At 46.3% G+C, this 22,362-nt stretch overlaps 1 non-coding gene across 1 annotated transcript; it reads right to left on the reverse strand.

Moving 5' to 3' along the window:
• Window positions 1–218: 218 nt before the first annotated feature.
• trnal-caa (transfer RNA leucine (anticodon CAA)) lies at window positions 219–332 on the reverse strand. The gene is made up of 2 exons: window positions 295–332; window positions 219–264 (listed from the first exon to the last, which is right to left on the reverse strand). It is a non-coding gene; the product is annotated as a tRNA-Leu (tRNA).
• Between the last annotated feature and the right edge of the window lie 22,030 nt (window positions 333–22,362).

Raw genomic sequence — 22,362 nt, forward strand, 5'->3', positions numbered from 1 at the left:
AAAGAGTACACAGCCGACGTTATGGGCCGAGATCCTTCTCCATGGAATTGTTTCTGAATAAATCGCTCACCCAGAAATCGGTGTGCGATGATCTGTTGTACTGTGATAAGCAGGGTCAAAAGCCACAATCTATTCTACCGTTTTCCTAATCCACACTAAGAACCTACGTTTTGTTGCAGAAATAACATCACCTGGATTGAATGTTTAACAACAAAAGATGTCAGGAGTGGGATTCGAACCCACGACCCCAGCTGGAGACCAGAACACTCGCGTTTGTCGGAAGGATTTTCATACCTTGAGTCTGGCGCCTTAGACCACTCGGCCACCCTGACTACTGTTGTGTTTGGGAACGGAATGAATCCCTGATTTGAAGGCAAAGTTATTTACGCACAAACACACATATCATCCTGCTAATCGGAAATGAACGCGAGCTTGTTACAGTTTCGCAGGTTAGGCAGCTTCTTTGGGAAGTGAAGCAAAATAATTACAGATCGAAGACTCGTGAGACGCGTCTCAGCAAGAATTTGGGAAGGAGGTTTGCTGAGATGAATGAGAACGCTTGGAAGACTCATTATTTTTACATGTAGTGAAGCGGGGAAGAAACGTTAATAGACCGTATTGAATCTGAAAACATTGAGTGCGAGTTGATCATGACAACGTCAACAGAAACTGAACACAGTTCAATTATATCTCGCAACGCTGCTTTACAGATGGATGTTAGTGAGTGAACTATAAAGCTCAATAGTCTGATGACTGTGGAAGAAAGTGAAGCTGTCAATGCAGTCGGAGCAGAGTGGTGGTAGAGGGGAACTGATTAGGTCTGAAATCCAAAAAGAAGCGTAGAGCTTTGAGACCTTCCTGACCATGGATGTCCAGTCCTTATATACTTCCATCCCCCATCAGGAAGGTCTCAATGCTCTACGCTTCTTTTTGGATTCCGTCTAGCGGAATTAGTCCTTACTCTTAATAATTTCTCCTTTGGCTCCCCTCACTTCCTCCAAACTAAAGGTGTAGCTATGGGCACCCGTATGGGTCCTAGCTATGCCTGCCTTTTTGTTGGGTTTGTGGAACAATCTATGTTCCGTGCCTATTCTTGTATCTGTCCCCCACTTTTCCTTCGCTACATCGACGACTGCATTGGCGCTGCTTCCTGCACGCATGCAGAACTCATTGGCTTTATTTACTTTGCCTCCAACTTTCATCCTGCCCTCAAGTTTAACTGGTCCATTTCCGACACCTCCCTCCCCTTTCTAGATCTTTCTGTCTCTGTCTCTGGAGACAGCTTATCCACTGATGTCTACTATAAGCCTACTGACTCTCACAGCTATCTGGACTATTCCTCTTCTCACTCTGTCTCTTGCAAAAACGCCATCCCCTTCTCGCAATTCCTCGGTCTCCGCCGCATCTGCTCTCAGGATGAGGCTTTTCATTCTAGGACGAGGGAGATGTCTTCCTTTTTTAAAGAAAGGGGCTTCCCTTCCTCCACTATCAACTATGCTCTTAAATGCATCTTCACCATTTCACGTACATCTGCTCTCACTCCATCCTCCCGCCACCCTACTAGGAATAGGGTTCCCCTGGTCCTCACCTACCACCCCACCAGTCTCCGGGTCCAACATATTATTCTCTGTAACTTCCGCCACCTCCAACGGGATCCTACCACTAAGCACATCTTTCCCTCCCCCCCTCTCTCTGCATTCCGCAGGGATCGCTCCCTACGCAACTCCCTTGTCCATTCGTCCCTCCCATCCCTCCCCACTGATCTCCCTCCTGGCACTTATCCGTGTAAGCGGAATAAGTGTTACACATGCCCTTACACTTCCTCCCTTACCACCATTCAGGGCCCCAGACAGTCCTTCCATGTGAGGCAACACTTCACCTGTGAGTCGACTGGGGTGATATACTGCGTCCGGTGCTCCCAATGTGGCCTTTTGTATATTGGCGAGACCCGACGCAGACTGGGAGACCGCTTTGCTGAACATCAACGCTCTGTCCACCAGGGAAAGCAGGATCTCCCAGTGGCCACACATTTTAATTCCACATCCCATTCCCATTCTGACATGTCTATCCACGGCCTCCTCTACTGTAAAGATGAAGCCACACTCAGGTTGGAGGAACAACACCTTATATTCCGTCTGGGTAGCCTCCAACCTGATGGCATGAACATCGATTTCTCTAACTTCCGCTAAGGCCCCAACTCCCCCTCGTACCCCATCTGTTACTTATTTTTATGCACACATTCTTTCTCTCACTCCCCTTTTTCTCCCTCTGTCCCTCTGAATATACCTCTTGCCCATCCTCTGGGTCCCCCCCCCCTTGTCTTTCTTCCCGGACCTCCTGTCCCATGGTCCTCTCGTATCCCCTTTTGCCTATCACCTGTCCAGCTCTTGGCTCTATCCCTCCCCCTCCTGTCTTCTCCTATCATTTTGGATCTCCTTCTCCCCCTCCAACTTTCAAATCCCTTACTCACTCTTCCTTCAGTTAGTCCTGACGAAGGGTCTCGGCCGGAAACGTCGACTGCACCTCTTCCTAGAGATGCTGCCTGGCCTACTGCGTTCACCAGCAACTTTGATGTGTGTTGCTTGAATTTCCAGAATCTGCAGAATTCCTGCTGTTAGAGCTTTAAGTTCCTCGTCTTAAACATCACCGCGGATCTCACGTGGTCTGTACATACCGGCTGTGTGGCACAACAGCACCTCTATCACCTGAGACCTCTGAAGAAGTTTAGGATGGGCTCCCAAATTCTAAGAACTTTCTACAGGGACACAATGGAGAACATCCTGACTGGCTGCGTCACTGCCTGCTATGCGAACTGTACTTCGCCCAATCGCAGGACTCTGACATCCCGATGCGTCTGTAGATATGATCTTCCGACTCTTCAGGACATTTACTAAGACAGGTGTGTAAAAAGCGTCCGATGGATCTTTGGAGACCCGAGTCACCATGACCACAAACTGTTCCATCTGCTATCATCCTCGAAACAGCATCACAGCATAAATGCCACCTCCTTATGACAAAAAAAAAATAAAAAGCCATCACGTAGGCATTCTAGACATTCTCACTGTTGGAATCCAGCAACAACATAATTTTCCCAGTCTTGCAAAATATTTAAATCCCTCATGACGATTGTTATATTAATTACCCTTTAGGCATGGAGTTAGTCCTCAAGACTGAGGACTCCAGCCTCCTGCCTCCTGCCAAGCCTCGCCTCTAGTCTCTAGCCTCAAGCCTGAGGACTCCAGCCTCCTGCCTCCTGCCAATCCTCGGCTCAAGCCTCTAGCCTCTAGCCTCAAGCCTGAAGACTCCCGCCTCCTGCCTCCTGCCAAGCCTCCCCTCTAGCCTCTAGCTTCAAGCCTGAAGACTCCCGCCTCCTGCCTCCTGTGAAGCCTCGCCGCTAGTCTCTAGCCTCAAGCCTGAAGACTCCAGCCTCGTCCTTGCCTAGTTCTGGGGTCCGAGCCACAGGCAAGACCCAGGTACTGGGTCGTCGTCCACTCTCTGGCTCGGAGTCCAAGCCCGGGCTACTAGCTCTCTTGTCTAGTCCTTTTCCCGGTTCCCGGTTTTCGTGTCCATGACCTTGCCCTCACCCTGTATCCTAGTCCTGTCCCGAGTACTTCAAGTGTCTTGCACTTGGGTCCGTTCCTAGCCACCTCCTTATGACAAAAAAAGCAATCACGTAGGCATTCTAGACATTCTCACTGTTGGAATCCAGCACCAACATGAATTTCCCAGTCTTGCTGAATATTTAAATCCCTCATGGTGATTGTTATATTACCCTTAAGGCATGGAGTTCTATCTCCCGTTGGAATTCGTATTCCACATCCCTACTCTTGTCTGTGTGGTCTCTCTGAAAATCATATCAAGGTGTTTTACCCTTACAGTTCGTTAGCTCTATCCACAATGATACAACGGCTTACGACCTCTTTCCAATGATATGATTTCATTTTTAACCAACACAGCAACACCGCCCCGTCCACATTCTTTCCTGGACGTTTGCTACAACGTGTATCACTCACATTAGTTGTTCTTTCCACAGCGTACACACGTATGCCCGTATGTGGCTCTGCTAGAACTTCTTCTACAATATCCAGTAAACGACGCACATTCAAATATAACACATTCAGTCCATTTCAATTTCGCCCGCCTTTTTAAGTTGTAGCTCATCTTCTTGATAGCAATTTTGCTGCATCGTCAGCCTTTCCTTTCTAACGGTCTCGTTACACATTGTCTCTGTTTCTCAAACAACTGCCGCATCTTCAGGACTACCACGCCGGTTCCCTGCCCCATGCCAAATTAAGACAAACTGATCAGAAAAACTCGAGGCAACTTGCCGGCTAGGACAGTAGACCCCAGGGGTAACTTGTCGTACCCTCCCCAGAATCTCTTCCACAATCTCAAATACAATCTCATTTTGATCGTTATTGTGAATGAGAAAAACGGCAAAAAAAAAAAAAATCGTCCCCGTGGTCGAGGACTCCACGGATAATCAGCACTCTTCAAAGATTGCCTGTCTGACGTAAATGGTCGCGTAACCAGGACCTGTGATATACCGCATCTGCTCATAGGACCATCCTCCACCTACTCCCACATCTACACTGATCCTGATCGGTGGGATGGAGGGAGAGTAGTTGGCTAAGTAGGTGGACTAGCCATAATCAAGAGTGACCTGCAGGCCAGCAGAGGAAAGGGGAGACTTACATCTCTTTTATTTGGTTTATCTGGACAAAAATAATTTGGACATTGTTCAGTGGAGAAGTGGATAAAGAACCGAAAGTATGAAAGGAACTGCAGCTTGTATTCAGTGGTGCAGATAATGGAACTCACGGGGGAATCTAATGATATCGAGTTTGCATCAATTACAGGTTTATACAGCAGCATCTTGTTCTGATCTCGCATATTGGTAATGACAAAGGTAATATAACTGTTGAAATATCATGTATGCATATCAGCACACATTTCACATATATAAACACTTAAACGTATTGTGAAGAATGTTACGAATAAATGTTCAGGTTTGTTTTGATTCAACCTGGCTGTGAACAACAACAAAGAGAATTAATGCGCATCACAAATCAGATTAATTGCAGTCAGAAATAGCTGTAGTTAACCCGTTGCAGTTCGGCACATCCAGAATTATGGAATACGCCATATGTTTGTATAAAAAAAAACACGCTATTCTTAAAGATCTTGCAATGATTTATAAACATTACTCTAAAAGAAGAAAAGGAAGAGCTCTCTGTAAACGGGGACGGATGAGAAGCACAGCCTTGATGCATCTGTCCAAAGTCTCAGCCGCTGACACTCAAACGCATCTCTGCGACCTCATGGAGAGCCACTCTCTGGATTGGAACTGCAGAACAGCGGATATGAAACAGACACATTGAGTGTAATGCTGGAACTTCAGAAAGATTACAGGACCTTGCATTTAATAAACGTAGTGTTCTACACTTTCAAAGTTTGTCACTGCTCACGCTGATGTTGTCACTGGATCTCGGCTCACTGAGCTGAGATGATGATCTCACTGCAGGCCAAGCTGCCGACGTCATTACTATTCAAGGCCCACAGTTCACCATGATGATAATGTCGTCTCTTGAGCCATAACAGTGACCACAGTGATAATGTTACAGCGTGTCCTGGTCATTCACTGAAATGCATTCCTAAGACACCTATATTTTAAATTCTACTTCTCTGCATGGAATTCAACTGGAGATTTATCCAACTCCCCGAATGTTCCCATATGCCAGCCGATCGCGATTACCTAGATCAAAGGCACCATAAATGCAGCATTGTATTTTGTACGTTACTGCCCCATATGACAGTGTAACCAGCAAGACAGGTGGACAATTATTCCAGGTGCTACTGTCCTGCTGCTTCACCGCTAACCTGAAATGCAGGATCACCGCCAGACCCATATATCGGCTTTTACCTTAAAAGTGCAACAGATTGTTATTCTGATGCCAATACAGTAGATTGCAATTTGTCAACATGCATCTGATATGGTTTCTGTATAGAGCATCCTGTGCACAGCAGACTGGGAACTATATCAAATGATCACCAACAGAAAAACTTGTTTTATAGCCCGGACGACGCAGCGAAGGGATTAACAATGCAATAATGTAATTTGGTGGCAGAACCGTTGACGATTTTAACTTTAACCTTTGCGTAGCAGATTCAGTCTCCCCGTGTGTAGTACAAACGAATACAGAGAATAAATCATAATCAGCATCTTCTTCACTACACCTGGTGGTGGAAATAATCAAAACGGAAGAGCCTTCGCACCCTGCGCGACGGGACACTATTTGGACAATAGAACCGTGTAAAGGGATTGGTAATCCAGAGCGAACTGAGGAAAACCCTTTTCCAACCATTTGTCAGAAGGAATCTCAAACGTACTGTAAAATGATTAGTGGTGGAGGATGATTTTGCACAGTAGATTGAGGAAGTTGCCAGATAGGAAACAGGCAAAGAGTTTGAACGTCTGGAAGATTACAACTATCAGAGGCGCAGTTGATTTCTTAAATGGACCCTACGCAATACTAAATAAAGCAGCCGTGAATCTTAGAAGCGAAACACAGACTGTACACAATCAGACCCAGAAAGAGGTTTAAAATCACGTTAGAAGATAATATATAAAAGAGCTAAATTGAATTCGTGCACAAAGAGGACAACATGTAGTGAGGGAGTGTTTATGGGTTCAATATCCATTCAGAAACCAGATGGAAAGAAGCGATTCCTGTATTATCACTGCAGATCCAGGCACATCACTGACCAGATTTACAGCGCCCCTACTGATCAAATCCCACATCGCTAACCACAGTGATAATTTCACTGCATATCCAGTCCCATCTCCGTCCACACGGAGAACTAAGCTGCTTGCCCAGTTCCAGTATGTTCTACACTCGTAATGTCGCTGCTACTCCAACACCGCCACTGACAATGCGAAGGTCTGTTTTCAAACACGTCACTCTGCAGAACTATTCGACCAAAGATGATGTTCAACTATCATTGATCCCATTGTCACAGGTTACGAAGGGCAAGTGCGACAGCATTCGTAATATCCTGAATTATTAATGCCCGCTCACATGCAGCAAGTATAACGGCTCACCGCTCAGCAAGATACAAAACTGCACAGTCAATATCTCAATATTGGTATCATTGATGGGATTTCTAGCAAATAAACATAAGATGTTTCTTTTGCGCAAGAATATTAGCAAACATTCAAGCCGTTGGGGAAGAACGCTCGTTGTCTGTTCTTTTTATCATTAGATCGGGTTGTGGTACAATTCGGGCAGACCAGAGAAAGCGAGTGTTTATGGAAGAAATGTTCATATAGTACGGACAAAAGGAATTTGTTGCACTTACAACGAAGACATTTGTGACTTCTACGTTCAATTCAATATTGGTCACTATTCATTTGATAGTCATAGACATAGTCATAGTCATACTTTATTGCTCCCGGGGGGAATTGGTTTTCGTTACAGTTGCTCCACAAATAATGAATAGTAATAAAACTATAAATAGTTAAATAGAAATATGTAAATTATGCCGGGAAATAAGTCCAGGACCAGCCTATTGGCTCAGGGTGTCTGACCCTCCAAGGGTGGAGTTGTAAAGTTTGATGGCCACAGGCAGGAATGACTTCCTATGACGCTCTGTGTTGCATCTCGGTGGAATGAGTCTCTGGCTGAATGTACTCCTGTGCCCACCCAGTACGTTATGTAGTGGATGGGAAACATTGTCCAAGATGGCATGCAACTTGGACAACATCCTCTTTTCAGACACCACCGTCAGAGAGTCCAGTTCCATCCCCATGAAGGAACCTGAAGTTACATAATTATATGCCGCTTGTATTCAGTTGTTAGACGGAACGGTGCCGACAGGAGAATCTAATAATATCCTTCTGCGGCACTGACTGAGCAATGGTTTATAGACCGTTACGCAAGTATGCTTCTCTGATGTTTTGTGTGACAAAGGCATATATATTTTTAAAGCAGACTCTACCGCCGCCCCTCTTCTCGCAGAACCCCTGCCACCCGCAGCCTATGCGTAGTCCGTCCCCGTAGGGGGGCCCCTCTCTACCAGTCCGATCAATCCGGAGCGTCCACAACCGCTGTTAACACCCGGGACATCTCAGATCTCAGCTCTGCCACCATCTCCTTTACCATTCCCCCGGTTGGGCTGACTGCGGTCACTTCACCACAAGGGGCTACTACCGAGGACTGTACCGGCTGACGGAGTCGACCCACGCCTCCGATGTGTTCTCCTCCTCCCGCACCTCTCTGATCAGCTCAACATATGAGGGAGGGGGCGCGTTTAACGGGACTGTAGGAGACCACAAGCAATCATGTCCTGGGGCTCGGCGCCCTTGGCTATCTGGTCCATCCTTTACTTATCCACCCCAGCCGCCTGAATGACCCTCCCCCACCCCCCGGTGCCGCGAACAATTCAACTGCCTCTCCAGCTTCTCCCCATTCTCCTGAAGCATGTTTTAACCCCCCCCCCCCAAACTTCACTGGGCTCCCTGTCGGACCAAAAGCGCTCTCTAATGCGTCTAGATACTCAGCAAGGAGAGCAGAGGGTTGGTTAATTTTCACGGCTCTCACTACATCAGCCGGCAACACCTTCAATCTTTCGACCAATCTTTTCGTCATCAGAGCACTGGCACTCATCTAACAACTGAGAGGTCTGCTCCACCCACGTCTCACACTCCTCTTCCCTCTCGGAGATAGGGATTATTCCAGAGAACATTCTTAGCTTCCGGCAGGGCTCTGTGCCTGTGCACTGGGCCAGTTATTCGCCAGGGAGGTGAGCGCTGATGCCAACTCAGAGCCCCCACACTTCACTGGAAGACGGGGACTAATTAAACTTTCCAAATCCGACCACTCTTTCCCCTCACTCATCAGAAATGATTGAACCCAGTCTCTGAAATATCCGCCCCCGACTACGGGCAACTCAGCTTGTGGCTGAGTCCGCACGGTTACCTTCTCCTCCTCCCTGGTAGTATGGACAGGTCACGGCCCTGCTACACCTGGGGCACCGATAGACGCTCGTGTTCGTCTAGGGGAATCAGACATGGGCCCCGCAATACTGGGTAATCACGTTTGTGTGGATGCTGTTTAATGTACCGCCAAGTTACAAACCCACAACACAAAATATCAGACAGTACACCATATGCAAGTAAATGATTGAAGTTCGTGAATCTTAATCTGAATATAGGGTTAGGAAGAAAAATAATTTTAGAAAGCCCGATTCTGGGAAAAGTCAAAACTGCACGTTAGAGCACACTTAGTAGTCATTCTTCCACCATCAATCTCCTCCGAGCGTCGTCGACCTTCCGACCCTCTGAACCCAGTCCATTCCGTTCCGTGGTCTACCAGCGCACTCCACACGCGTCTTCTCTCTTCATCTCTCCTCGACAAAATACCGCGAAAAACATCCTCCCAGATTCACAAGCCAGAGCAACAATCTCTGATTGCCGAACATGCATACCACAGTCTTGTTATCTTCAACCATAATCCAAACATTGCGGCTACAGGGAAACCGTGACCTCAGCAGTGAACATTACAGAGAAGCCATTGCATTAGCCTTAGAAGCGAAATATTACAGAAAAGCCATTGAATTAGCAGTGAATCTTACAGCGTGGTGGATATATAACTGCTGTAATCTTTAACACGTGTACAACACCTCCTTCGTTTGTAGACACCTCGGCGTCGAATCAGAAAACAATAATAAACGAATTTGAACATAGCGGAGAAAAAAAAATATCCTTTTGGAATACTGACAAGTATTGCCTTCACATGTTTGAGGGTGGAGTTGCAAAGGTCCCGGGTATAGTATCTACACTGTTAAACATGGTAGTAACTGAATAATATCATGGGGCATGTTCATGGAAGCAGAGCAAAGAGTGACCACGTGCTCTGAGAAAGTGATAAACTCTGGATAGAAGCCGGTGTTGGGATTACTGCCTATAATGTTCTTTCTTCTGACTCTTCTATTGTTGCTGCATCCTTCCCAGACTAAGCTGGGGCGGGGTGGGGATGAATGGTTGTAGACTGTGGAGGAATTTGTTCAGAGTTCCTCACGGGTGACTTCACAAATACGCACAAGTGTAACAAAACTTGTTCCCTGTTGCTAATCCCTTTGCAGTAAACGCGATTCAGTACCAATGTAATCCCAATACCGTCTGGATTTACTGGCTCAGATCGCTGGTCTCCTGTCCTCATGTCCCCCATTCTGTCCCCATTCTCTTGTAGTCTCATCACCTGTCATCTGCAACATTGCTCAGCATATTTCAACACCTGACGCTTACAAAGTGGTGCATATATGTGGTTCTGCCGGAACCCGAACACTATCACATTTAATTCTAGGGACAGGTAAAAAGCGTAGGGAAACAGAATACGTCAGAGTTATATATATGAAAAAAACAACTGCGTCAACGTGCCCTAAAGAGATAAAGCACTTCCGGAACTCAAAATCAGTCAAAAATCTGGTATCATATAGGACATTAAAATAATTTGTGTTTTCCCGATTGCAAAGCAGCTGAATCGATGGAGTACATTCAAGAAATAAAATATGAATTAGGGTAGAGTTCAGAGCTGCACGAAGTGTAGAATACGCCGGAGTAACTTCATCATGTCTAAAACTCTGTAAATATCGCAGCTCAGTGACACTCAAGTTTATCGCTCATCACAGCTTACTAACCCTGCTCAAAAAAATGCAAACCCACTGAGAAAGCCATACGGCCTACAGATAAATGTCGCACTGTAGACATAAAATTCAATCAAGCACTGGTCTAACAGCGCGTTAAAATTAGTCATTTCCAATACAACTGCTATACAGAACTAGAGATATTTGCATTGTCTTCTGCGCCAGTGTTCAACTGGTAGAGATACAGACACAGACCCAAAGTCCCCACTCACGGGGCTAGGACAACAGCAACGGCAGGGTTGCCAAAGTCAGTGTGGGTTCGGGAAACGGTAAACAGATTCAAAAACTGGGAACTGATGAATGTGGTGTTGGTGGAACTGATAGGACCTGGGATTGTGGGTAATGTAGTTGTGTGCACTGAGAGTTAGAAACAGTTTGACGGCAGAGAGAGAAGGATGAGAAGGCGGAGCTGAATAATTCTGGCGCCCAACAGCGACTCCTTTAGTTGCATCTTCGGAAACAGCTCTATTTCCATCTTTGATATCTCTATTTTTCCCTTCAGGGTTCTTTTGAAGACCCGGACATGGAGTTACAAGCTGACTTCGGTTCTTTGCGGGAATGGGACCTGTTCTCGGGGTTCCACAACTGGCCGTTATTCGGCATGCCAAAGGCTTGGCCTAAGATTTCGGCTCCTATTCAGAAGCCTCAGATCTCGAGGAACTGGAGGCGGGAGGATCAAGGGTCGGCGTATGTACAGGAGACCCGTGTGTCGTTGGTGGAGTCGGAACATCTGTTTTGTACCTGGTGACCCGGAATCTTTGTGATCTTCTGGCACAGAGCTCGAAAAAAGCGACGTAACGGACTTTTAACATCGAAAACTGCGAGTTGTTTGTTATCTTTCCCCACTCGCTGGAAAATGGAGTCACCTCTTTCTTCCTTATTAGGAGAGAGAGAGCCTGAACATGTCGATTTATCGGGTGAACGATGTAGTCTTTAGGGTAACTGCTAGTCTCTGCCTTTGCTATTGCTTTGCTCACGCTTGAGCGCTGATGGCGGGTGCGCTATATTTTGCCGGTGGTGGGAGGGGATTGTTGCTCGCTGCTGCTTATGCGCGGGATGGAGGGGCGCTGGGGAGACCTCGGGGTTCTAACATTTAACTGTCGTTGATTCTTGGGTCACTCCTCTGTTTTTCATGATGGTTGCGAAGAAGAAGTATTTCAGGATATATATTGCATATATTTCTCCGATATTAAATTGTGCCTTTGAACCTTTGAATAAATGGATCGTTCAAATCTGGGAAGCTGTGACCAGCAGCGTGACAAGGGGCTTGCTCTGAGACCACAGCTGTTCACGGTGTACATCACTGAGTTTGGATGTGGGAGTATATTCATGACTCTGCTGTTACAGAGCTGGGTGGCAGGTCAGTAGTGAGAAGGATGTAGAGCGGGATGGGATGCAGACAGAAGTGAACGACTGAGTGTGTGGCACATGTAGAGAATGTGGGGAAATGTGAGACTATCCATTCTGAGAGGAACAGTCTCGGTGGCGTAGTGAAATTTACAGAGGGACCTGGGATCCTCGCAAAGAAACGTCTGCGAGTTGACATTCAGGTACGGCAGGTAATGAGGAAGGCACACAGCATTTTGTCCTATGTTGCAGGAGAATTAGAGAAGAGGGGTGCAGATGTCTTGCTTTGAGGTCTCTTATAGGTCTCTAGTGTGAATGCACCTTGAATGTTATTTCCAGTTCACGTCACATTTCCTCACGGAGCTTATCCCTGCAGCCGAGCGAGTGCGGTGACTGTTCCCCTCATGGACTGGACTGGTTCCCAGGATAGCAGGCTGGCTGAGTGAAAGGACAGTGAGTGATCTGGGTCTGTATTCTCTGGAATTGTGAGGAGAAATTCAGGTTCACACCGACTGCAGGGAGAGTGTATCCCCTGAATGAGAAGTCAATCACCCTGGGTCACAGACTCAGAATGATGGAACGGATATTCAGGACGGAGAGGAAACTTCATTTCCTTCATCGGAGAACTTACTTCAGTGCATGACAGGAAGAGGGCCTTTGGTCTGTGAAGCTGGGCTGTACCAATTAAACTCATCCATCTGCCTGTATGTTGTCCATATCCCTCCTTCCTCAGTGTCTTTGTTTGCCTGTCCTGGCCTCATAAATGTCACTGTTCTATTTGCCTCCTGCACCAGCCCGGAAATAGATTCCAGACACCCTCGACTCTCTGTTTAGTTTTCATTTGAAAACTTTCCTCTGGTATTCAGTATTTCCATCCTATAAGAAAGATACCACCTTTATTGATGACTCTTATTAACCTCTCAGTTCCCTCTTTGAATTCTGCCGCTTCGGAAAGAACAATCCATCTTTGTGTAACTCCTTTCATAAATCTCTTCTTGAAACTTCTCCTGAAACTGATGAACTACTCCTTAAAAAAAAACTTTGCTAAACTCTTTCCAAACCCTCAACAATCTGAGGCGACCGAAACGAAATGCAGCACACCAGACGCAGCACCAGATGCAACTTCTCCCTCCTGCCATCTGGCAAAAGGCACCGAGGCATTCGGGCTCTCACGACCAGACTGTGCAACAGTTTCTTCCCCCAGGTCATCAGTCTCCTCAATACTCAGAGTCTAGACTGACGTCTGCATCATGTATTATTCTATTGAAATTTGTCCTCTACTGTGCCTATTGCCTTGCTTGTTAATTATTATACTGCCCTGCACTGCCTTTGTGCACTTTATGTAGTCCTGTGCAGGTCTGTAGACTCATGCAGTTGTTCTGTTGTTTTTACGTAGTCTAGTATAGGCTTGAGCTGTTTCACATAAACCAGTGTAGTTCTATGTTGTTTCGGGTAGCACCAACGTCCTGGAGGAACGTTCTTTCGCTTTTACTGTGTACTGTGCCAGCAGCTTATGGTCGAAGTGACAATAAACTTGACTTAAGACCATAAGACAAAGGAGTAGAACTCGGCCATTCGGCCCATCGAGTCTGCACTGCCATTTTATCATGAGCTGATCCATTCTCCCATTTAGTCCTATTCCCCCGGCTTCTCACCATAACCTTTGATGCCCTGGCTACTCAGATACCTATCAATCTCTGCCTTAAATACACTCAATGACTTGGACTCCACTGCTGCCCGTGGCAATAAATTCCATAGATTCACAACTATCACGCTAAAGAAATTTCTTCGCACCTCTGTTCTGAATGGACGCCGTTCAATCCTTAAGTTATGCCCTCACGTACTAGACTCCCCCATCATGCGAAACAACTGTTCCACATCCACTCTGTCCATGCCTTTTAACATTCGAAATGTTTCTATGAGGTCGCCCCTCATTCTCCTAAACTCCAAGGAATACAGTCCAAGAGCGGACCAACGTTCCTCATATGTTAACCCTCTCATTCCCAGAATCATTCCAGTGAATCTTCTTTGTACCTTCTCCAACGTTAGCATATCCTTTCTTAAATAAGGACACCAAAACTGCCCACAGTTCTCCAAGTAAGGTCTCACCAGCGCCTTATAGAGCCTCAACATCACATCCCTGCTCCTATACGCTACTCCCCGGAAATGAATGCCAACATTGCATTCGCCTTCTTCACCACCAACTCAACCTGGAGGTTAACCTTAAGGGTATCCTGTACAAGGACTCCCAAGTCCCTTTGCATCTCAGAACTTTGAATTCTTTCCCCATTTAAATAATAGTCTGCCTGTTTATTTCTTCTGCCAAAGTGCATAACCATACACTTTTCAAAATTGGATTTCATTTGCCACTTCTTTGCCCATTCTTCCAATCTATCCAAGACTCTTTGCAGACTCTCCGTTTCCTCAGCACTACCGGCCCCTTCACCTATCTTCGTATCGTCGGCAAACTTAGCCACAAAGCCATCTATTCCATAATCCAAATCGTTGATGTACAATGTGAAAAAAAGCGGCCCCAACACAGACCCCTGTGGAACACCACTGGTAGCCATCTCTAATATATAAGAGTAAGCATTTTGAATTTTCCCCGTGGGGAATGGGTTCTGACAGTAGATGCCAACCATGCTTCACAGAACCTTATAATCATCTGTCAGGTCTCTCTTCAGCCACCTTTGCCTCAGGAAAACTGTTCTAACCAGCCCTGTTTTTTCCACACAACTCAACGACTTCAGTCATGATAAAATTCCTCTGAATATTTCCTACGCCTTATGCAGCCTTATCACATCCTTCCTCGTCTGCATTGAGCAGCGATGTACATTGTACACGTGAGGTCTAATTAATGATTTGTACAACTGCAACTGCTCGGGCGTTAAAGACAAACATTACATGCTCACCATTCACTGCCTTTGCTGCCCTTTTCATGGAGCTATGTACTTGTAGTTCTAGGTCTCACTGTTCAATGACAATACCCAGGACTCTACCATTCCTATGCATGTCCTGGCCACCACCATCTTCCTATTCTGAATCTGACGAATAAGTTGACAACAGAGCTGTATTTGTTTTTACCCCAACTTCGTGCTGTCCCTGCCTGTATTCTTGTTACAATTTGTGCAGGACAACACCTGGATCCCTCAGTGATTCATTCATTTACAGTTTCTCTCCAAATACAGAATATTGTCCACTTGGATTTCTCCGACCACTGTATGTGATCTCTCGTTCCCCTCATTAAAATCCATTCAACAGGATTGCTCCACTCAGCGAAACTCTCTATGCCCTGTTCCACAGATCAAATGTCTCCTCACAGCATGTCCGCCCATCTCTTTCCCTTTCATTGACAAAACTGGATCCCTCAGACTCTGCCCCCTCCACCAAGTGATTAATATCAACATTTCAGAAACCAGAAACTATCTTTGGAGCACTCGTTACACCCTCCCAGCCTGAAACATAACTGTTTATTCTGTCTCCGTAATTTATGTGATTATCATCATCATCATTCATGACATTACATCATCATTACATTTATCCCAGTACTGTACCCTCTGGTCTTGTGCATCAGCCTTTCAGCTAACAGCATATCAAATGCCCCCTACAACGCTAAATACACCACAGCTACAGGTTCCCTCTGTCAACACTGCTGGTCACATCTTGGGAAAAGTCGATTAATCTGGTCGAGCATGAGTTATCTTCCACTAACCCATGATGATTTGATTATATATAATTATACCTTTCTAACTGACTTGTTACTTCGGCACTCATCACGGATTCTACAACATCAGATACTCAAAACATAGCTCTTACATCAGATGCACGCCCTTTATGATTAGTAATTTCTATCCTGGAGAAAAGATATTTGCGTCGATCGATGGCCTTCAAAACTATAAACTTCTGTCCAGTGTCCCCTCAGCCACTGCTCCAAAGATATTCGCCCATGTTTCTCGCAACTCTAAACATAGAATATGCCTTAGGTTGCGGACAGCATCCGATATGCCACCCGTGCTAGACCTTCTAAACCTTCTAGATCGTTCCTACAATGGAGGGACCATACATGAAATCAGTACTTCAGATACAGCCTGAACAGAATTTCATACAACTGCATCATAACTGGCTGTTTCTTGAACTCAGTGTCTTAACTAATAAATGTCAGTATCCAGGCGCCTTCATTACCACAAGACCAATGCGTGTGGCGCTTTCAGGGAGCTATGAAATTGGATTCCATGATCCCTCTGTACAGAACGATGTTAAGCGTCTTACCACTGACAGGTAACGGCTGACCTCCTACGTTTGATCTGCCAAATGTAACTATTCACTTCTGGCCTTGTGAATCCCATTTTCTATTTATTCAGTTATATCTGCCATTTCGCTGTTAGCTTGAGAATTGCATCTCTTGCTACCGGCTCCTGAAAAGTTTCCAGTCTTCTGGCTCCACCATCTCTAGTCACTTATTGTATAGTGTACACGTATACTATAATGTAATATTTAATATAATAATAATGCAATTATAATAATATAATATTATAATGTAATATAATGGAAGATAATATTTTCCATGAACTTATTTGAGTACAGCTGGTTCATCACCCTGTTGAATTGGGATCAATGTCTGCTGAGGGTTATGAACCAGCTGTTTAACATCTGCCACTACTCACCCACTGACCTGTTCCTGAGCCTATTTACACTTCCCATCCCAGAATCTCCACCTACACACCTGTCTAACTGCCCTTATCTAGGATGAGGACATGGGTTCTGGACCTAGCTTTTTATTCTCAAACTGTGTCTGGAATTCTCCCATGTTGTGCTCGCTTCCTCCTTTGGGATCCTGTACCATAAGGTATCGTAGTAATTGCACAAACTCATGGCAAATCTCACATCTAAAATAGATGACCTTGGATAATTTCTGCAACACACCACCAGAAGAAACGGCCCATGACCTCTCCACAAATTCCTCTACTACTGTACATTGCCACTTTGATTAATTTAATCAATGTACAGATTATATCACCCATGTCAAACATAGTCAGCCTCTCACTTCCCCTTGATATGTTCCCATTTATGCATTGGCCCATTGAGAGGAAACGCCCGGGGTCTGGAGCCCAGACACATCCATGCCTTCTTTTCCCCGCCTTTCATTATTTCCACTGAAGCCTACTCCCAAACACTGTCCCTGCATCTATATTCACCCTTCTCCACTACGCAGTGAACGAAGACACCCTCCTCCTTTCCCTTTTGCTGAACATTGGAGTACTGAATGACCAGTTCCGGTCACGCCACAAATTCCTCTCTGCAATAACAGTTAGATCAAACACAGTTGTTACTATTTGTGCTGTCACCTCCACTGCAAATCTTCCATGTGTTCAGGTAAGGAGACCTAAGCTTTGACATCTTCACACTTTTTTTTTTTACTCCAGTTCTATTTCTGACATCGTATTGGCTTATTTTCTGCCCCTCCCTAACTTTGATTTTCGTTAACCATGAGTAACTTCGGAGCCATATAATGAGGTGAGTTTCGGGATGTTGCTTCTTTCCAGTAAAAGAGACACAGTTGTTCATTGATAATTTGATTGGATAACTACTACCCAATGAAAGTAACTTCGAGAGTAGCGGAGAAGTCATTTTGGGAACAGTCTGTGTTAGAGTGGAGCTCTGAGGCTTTGGCGTAAGGGGGTAGACTCTGTGAAGTTCTGTTAAGTTTTCTCTCTTCCTTTATTGAACGGGTAGAAGAGGTGGAATTGATCCCAGAGCACTGCCGTGCTGGATGTGGGAAATCAAGGAGACCTCTGGCGAATGATTGCTGCACTGCGAGAGCTGCATATGGTTGCATTTCCTTACAGACCGCATTAGGGAAATGGAGTTAGACGACCTTTCGATCATTCTGAAGACTATTCGGTTGATGGATAGTCGTGACCGCTTTCCTATAACCTCTAAGCTGCAGGAGGCAAGAGATAGGTGTCCGCTTGGAGAGGGAAGGGGAATATGATGTATGTAGAAAGCAGAATCGATTGGATTATTGGTCATTTGATAACCAATTTAATTAACTTGGAAGAACATTGTGGGTCAAAATGACTGTTTCCGCACTGTACAGTTCAAGATGCTATCTATTAGGGAGATTTGCTAACAGGAGCTGTAGGACTGGTGATTTGCCGTTCTGTGGTTCCAATGATTCAAACATGATAGAGAGAGCTGTATAAAGAGGGAGGGCTGCCGTTACTCAGAAAGGTAAATATCATGGCAGTGCTCAGTGAGGACGTACTGGAGAACTCGTCTACTGAGGCCACAATGAGAGAACTAAGGAATAAAACGGAGGAACATGTCAATAGTACTGTCTGGTATAGCGCTCCGTCGAGTTGTCTGGGATTAAAAATATCAAATTTGTAGAGATTCTAGACAGTTGAAGGAAATATAAAGTTGTTGTAGTAGATGATTTTAACTTTCCACATATTAACTTGGTTTCCCATTCTGTAAAAGGGCTGGATGGGATAATGTTTGTCAAATGTGTCCAGTAGAGTTTAATTAATCAATATGTGGAAGTCCAGACAAGAGAAAAGCAGATACTGGATTTCCTCTTTGGGAATCAGACAGGGCAAATGACAGGAGTGGGTGTATTGGAGCACTTTTGATAAAGGAGTTGTTCAGTTAAGATCCGAAAGTGGAGAAAGGCCAACTCGGATGGCATCAGTAGAGATACGGCAAATGTCGGCGGGATAGACTGTTTTCCAGCACGGTCTGAGAGTCCTTAAAACGTCGTCTGAAGAGTACAAAATCTGCTTCTTGCCCTTTGAATAAAATGCAAGGTCAATACCTTTACACAGTATATGTTTGCTAGCGATGTTGATGTTACATATCACTTAAAGGCTACGAGGGACAAAGGGATGTTGATGTTCTTATCAGAAAATGCCTGCTGTTGGTGTATAAACACATAAAGCCCGTTAGTGTCAAAAGAGATGTTGATTTGCCTATCAGAAAACGATTGCTGTTGGTGTATAAACACATAAAGGTTGTTAGTGTCAAATGGGATGTAGATGTACCTATCAGAGAAGGGCTGTTAGGGTCAAATGGGATGTAGATGTTCCCATCAGAAAACGCCGGCTGTTGATGTATAAACACAGAAATGCTGAGAGGTCAACGTGAAGTTGATGTCCATGTGCATATCGCATAAAGGCTGTTAGGTCAAAAAGGACTTTTGTAGAGTATTGGGAATGAGAAAAAAAAACACTTGAAAAATAAATGAGGACGGCTAAAACAGGGCATTGGGTTGCTCTGACAGAGAAGATGAAAGAGAATTCCAGTGACATCGACAGTGATATCAAGAGCATGAGGATTGCAAAAGGGAAAGAAGACAACAACAACCTTCTGACTCCTTCCACCAAACCGATTAGGTCAGGCTGATGTTAGGCAGTGCTCGTCGACCGTTTGGAAATCTGAGAGTGGAGAGGAAAAAGCTTTATCGTTAAACATTGAGTGTGGTTACAGGCTCCTGTACCTCTCCCTGATGGTAATAATAATAAGGGGACGCATTCTGCATGGTCAAGCGGGCAGAGAAGACATTGGCCTGACATGGGAGGGTCGAAGCGGATGTTGAAAGCAGTTCATGCGTGGGTGCAGCAGAAGGATTTGCAGATCTGATCAACAGCAGACACGGCCTTTCAGAGCAGCAGCAGCCAGGCTTGTGACTCTAATCTATAGCAATGGAGAGTGGAAGAAGGCAGAGCTGTAATCACTGGAGAAGTCCTCTTGCCACGTGCTTCTGAGGTCAGGAGTAAGAGGACAGGGCAGATAGATATGAGAGTGAGCAGCTAGTACAAGGAGAAAGGGTTAGGTTTCACACTAATGGGACAGAACTGTCCTGTAGTAGTCGGACAGGCTGCAGCTGAACTAGACGGGTCAAATATCCCCAGGTTTGTTAATAAGTCGCAGGAAGACTGAAATTGTTCTATCAGTGTGTTGGGATATAAGACAGTGTTGTGACAGATGGAGAAGTTGTGACAAACATGAATGTTAAAGTGAGCAACCTTAGCAGAGTGGAGAGCCAGGGGTGAGAAAAGCCTGATTATAAGGAGATTCCATTCCCAAAACACTTAGTGTGGTTTCGAGCTCCTGCACCTCTTCCCTAATGGCAGCGACAAAACGAGGAGAAATCCTGGATTGTCCAGTGGGCAGAGCAGACATGAACCTGACATGGAAGTTTGGAGGGAGGAATGTAATCGACTTAACCCACTGGTGAACCAGATGGACGTGAAGATTGATGAACAGAGACCCGGCCTTTCAGAGAAGAATATCAGCAGCTAGCTTTGTGGTTTTGTTGAACAGCAGGGGAGGGTGGAGACGAGGAGATCTGTAACTATTTGATAACGCCTGGCGCCACATGATGGTGACGACAGGTACAGGAGGACAGGCCGGATGGATGTAAGCAAAAAGGGTTCACGTTTCAAACTAAGGGGGTTTCTGCTGGGGCAGAGGTCACCTGATGAAATTGGACAATCTGCACCTGAACTAGATGGGACAAATATCCCCGCGGGCGGATATATCAATGCAACGATGTCATGGTCTGGTCCGTGAAGTCTGCGTTCTGGTTCACCGTCCAGTCTGTGGACTCCAGACTACGAGTCTGCCCGCTGTCCCTTGTTTCAGTTGGGCTCAATCACAGGCACATGATGCCCGTCTTGGGACTGGGAATATAAGTGCACCTGGGTTCGAGTGTGGGTGCTGGTTTATATTGTCAGAATCCCGTCCTCGCCTCCGTGGGGTAAGTCAGGCCGTATTTGCCATTACCCTGTGGTTAGATCTGTCCCTTACTGTCCTTGCTACCGGTGGGTAAACCAGGCCGTCTTCGCCGTTAACGTAAGGCAGGACCGGTCCCTTCCCTTCCCCTTCCTTCTGAAGCCTTGCCCCCAACCTGTGTCTGGAGCCTTGCACGCAACCTGTGTCTGAAGCCTTACCTGCAACCTGTGTCTGCAGCCTTGCCCGCAACCTGTGTCTGAAGCCTTGCCCGCAACCTGTGTCTGAAGCCTTGCCTGCAACTTTTGTCTGGAGCTTTGCCTGCAACCTGTGTCTGGAGCCTTGCCTGCAACCTGTGTCTGAAGCCTTGCCTGCAACCTGTGTCTGGAGCTTTGCCTGCAACCTGTGTCTGGAGCTTTGCCTGCAACCTGTGTCTGGAGCTTTGCCTGCAACCTGTGTCTGGAGCTTTGCCTGCAACCTGTGTCTAGAACCTTGCTTGCAACCTTGTCAAGTTCAACCACCGGAGCGAGACCGGAGCCTTAATGTGTCAAGATAAAGAACTGTGTATCGTTGAGTTGGTACTGCCTCTGTGTTCCCGCCTTCACTAGGCAGGTCCGGCCGTTTGCTACTACTTTGTGTTGTGAACGGTCTCGTCGTGTTCAGCATTCTGTGTGGGGCCCCGGCCACAAGCCCTGTTCCCAAGGAGCGGTCCTGGCTCTGTGTTCCATGCCCCTGTGTTCCTGTCTCTGAAGACCAAGGCTCCGTATTCCCGTGCTCCATACCAATGCTCTGTGTCCTGTCCTCCCCAAGACCAAGTTAAGGCTTCTGGTTTTGTGTTCCGAGGTTCCTGTCGTCGCAAGTCAAAGGCTTGGCTGTTCCAGAGTACCAAGTTAAGCTTCATGTTCTCGTCCTGTCATTGTGCCTCGTCCTGTGCTGGAGTTCCCTCGTCCTGCCAAGGAGTCTCACGTTCTGCCCTGTAGCCTCGCCTAGTCCTGTCTCCCATGACCACGTCATGTCTTCACCTAGATCCGGAGTCCGAACCCAAGCCTTGTCATGTCCTCGCCTTGATGATCCCAGGCCTCGTCATGTCCTCGCCTCGAGGAATCCAGGCCTCGTCATGTCCTCACCTCGAAAAACCCAGGCCTCGTCATGTCCTCGCCTCGAAGAACCCAAGCCTCGTCATGTTCTCGCCTCGAAGAACCCAATCCTGGCCCTGTCCTCGCCTCGAACCCAGGCCTCGTCATGTCCTCGTCTCGAAGAACCCAAGCCATTTCCAGTCCTGTAGCCACGTCATGTCCTCGCCTAGTTCCAGAGTCCGAGCACGATTCAAGACCCAGGTTCTGAGTCCTTGTCCAGACTCCGGCTTGGAGTCCAAGCACAGGTTCCGCGTTCCCAGTTCCTTGCCCTGGTCCCTCTTGCCTTGCCAATGTCCTAGCCCTAGTCTGTGTTCTTGTCCCTGCTCTCTAGTCAAGTCCTGTTCCTAGTACTTCAGTGTATGTGTCTTGCAATTGGGTCTGCTCCCAGCGCACCCCGTTATGACAGGGGGTTGACTGGAGTCACGCTGTCAGCGTGACAACAGAT

Source organism: Mobula birostris, chromosome 13 (assembly GCF_030028105.1).
Source record: "Mobula birostris isolate sMobBir1 chromosome 13, sMobBir1.hap1, whole genome shotgun sequence".
In the NCBI taxonomy this organism is placed as follows: Eukaryota; Metazoa; Chordata; class Chondrichthyes; order Myliobatiformes; family Myliobatidae; genus Mobula; species Mobula birostris.